Genomic DNA, 2,577 nt, shown 5'->3' on the forward strand with positions numbered 1-2,577 from the left:
TTTGTTCTATTGAGAAATGTAAATATCGGTCGGTTTTGTTCTATTGAGAGAGTTAAATATCTGTCGGTTTTGTTCTATTGAGAAATTTAAATATCGGTCGGTTTTGTTCTATTGAGAGAGTTAAATATCTGTCGGTTTTGTTCTATTAAGAGATTTAAATATCGGTGGATTCTGTTCCATTGAGAAAGTTAAATATCAGTCGGTTTTGTTCTATTGAGAAAGTTAAATATCTGTCGGTTTTATTCTATTGAGAAAGTTAAATATCTGTCGGTTTTGTTCTATTGAGAAATTTAAATATCGGTCGGTTTTGTTCTATTAAGAGATTTAAATATTGGTGGATTCTGCTCCATTGAGAAAGTTAAATATCGGTCAGTTTTGTTCTATTGAGAAAGTTATCGGTCGGTTTTGTTCCATTGAGAAAGTTAAATATCGGTCGGTTTTGTTCCATTGAGAAAGTTAAATATCGGTCGGTTTTGTCCAAAGCAAGAGTAAGCAATTCTCAAAAGGTATTATTAAAGTAATAATAAATGAATTAATAAAAATACAGGTGTCACAGGTGAAAATCAGTCTAAGCATCAATGAAGATACAGCTGGTTGTCTAAAGTCAGAAAGAGCTGGTTGTCAAAGAGTCTGATGTAAATTTAACATTTTCCAAATGTAATTAGCAGTCATTTAAGTGACAATGTTGAGAAGCATAGGGTACCTCTTGAACTTAAATTAGAAATGTCTCCAATTTTAGGCAGAATTACTGTATTGTGATGGCGTTCCTTTCTGTGGTTGAAAATTACTTTTATTGTGGTAAAGATTTTGGTCATATCACACAACGAGCAGCTGCTGGAAACTCAACACATAATGATTTAAGTCAGTGTTGGATAATGTTGGATCTGTTTCTGTTCTCATCTCACACAGAGAGCGACTCATGAGTCAGGGTAAAAATCTCTATATAGAGTCCATCCTGTGGTTTGTACATCTATCCCGAACACAGAGGAGGTCGACAGAAAGGTTGCTGAAGTAGCAGGGATAATGGATTTAGTTCTGAATCACTGGAATGTCCGATATCAACCGCATCCAGTCCATCAGCACTGTTTGGATGCGTCTGAGAAAACACAGAAAGCATTATAGAATGTTCGTTTGAGTTTCTCGTGTGGCATATGCTTCGTTCCGATCATAGGAAGGGAATGCGTCCGTCCCACAGGATCTTAAAAACATCTTCTGAATGATGAATCAAGGAAAGCTGCAGCAGTAGCCGATCATTCCCAATGCGTCTCACATTGCATCTCCATTTATGGGCAGTGAGAGAGCCGAAAAGATTCCGTGGCATAAATGCGAGTTAGTAAAGACAGTTAGTAAAAACAAACGAATGAACAATAAAGAAATGATCAGTGTAAATGTTCCCTCAGATGTCTGATCTATCTGAACTGTAAATACATGTGAAGAGTGTGAGTCAGAGGTCAAAGGTCGTTCTGATTCACTCACCGCCTGTGTCTCCTCAAAATCACGGCCCATGAAATCACAGCTGCTCACTGTTGCTTAATCATTAAGGGGCAGAAACTCATAAAATATAATGCAATCATTAAACATAGAGCTGGTCGTTTACAGCGCTGAACTTTCCCATGAAGTCATGAAGATCTTGATGACTGCAAACTCTGTTCTCTTTTTATTTGTCCTGTTTCTAAACATACTTTTCATCAAGTTTAGCATTTGACAGCCTGGTGGAATAATTAACATTATATCAGTATATCATATTCATTAGTGGTTTGTACATGAAGAAACACTATCATTCAGAAGATTGGAATCACTAAGAGATTTTAAGGTTTTTGAAAGAAATTTATACTTAATAAAACAATGTCTGAAAGTATAACGCACACTTATATGAAGATGAGGAGAACATCAGCCGTTCAGCTGGAAGCTTCACTGACCAGAACGAGTGGCAGTGAAAAACAAATTTGATAAATGTGTTTATATACATATATATACAGATATATATATACATATATATATATATAAACACATTTATCAAATTATGTCTTGCCTTCATGATCAACTAAATGCATCATTGGGGAAAAAATGTAATTAACACAAATTAAATCTATTCGTAATAGGTTTATAAACTCATTTATGAACATAGTTCAGTGAAAAGCTTTGGGACACGTTCCATGTGCAGTTCTCATGCATGCATCATTCACATCTCTTCATGCAATGTCAAACCATCTAATGCCATCTAAAGCATTTATAAACATGTTTTCTCGTATGCAGAATGTTCAGGCTTCATGTTCACTGGACTGAAATCATACATCTATCATCATCTACAAAAGCAGGAACAGTAGATAAATGTACTAGTTTGGCATTGGGTCCGGGCAGAGTGTGAGGCTCTGAAGACAGATGCACACTGGCATTAGTAACGCTCAGGAATCACGGTCCTCAAATATGGGTCAGAACCGTGCATGAAGCCAAAGCTCGACCTGCTACAGGAAATACAACAAAAACACTCACACTCACACTCTCTCACACTCTCACACACACACACACACACACACACACACACACACACACACACACACTCTCTCACACACACAC

The sequence above is a fragment of the Sinocyclocheilus anshuiensis genome, unplaced genomic scaffold, assembly GCF_001515605.1.
Source record: "Sinocyclocheilus anshuiensis isolate Anshui unplaced genomic scaffold, SAMN03320099.WGS_v1.1 scaffold208, whole genome shotgun sequence".
NCBI lineage: Eukaryota > Metazoa > Chordata > Actinopteri > Cypriniformes > Cyprinidae > Sinocyclocheilus > Sinocyclocheilus anshuiensis.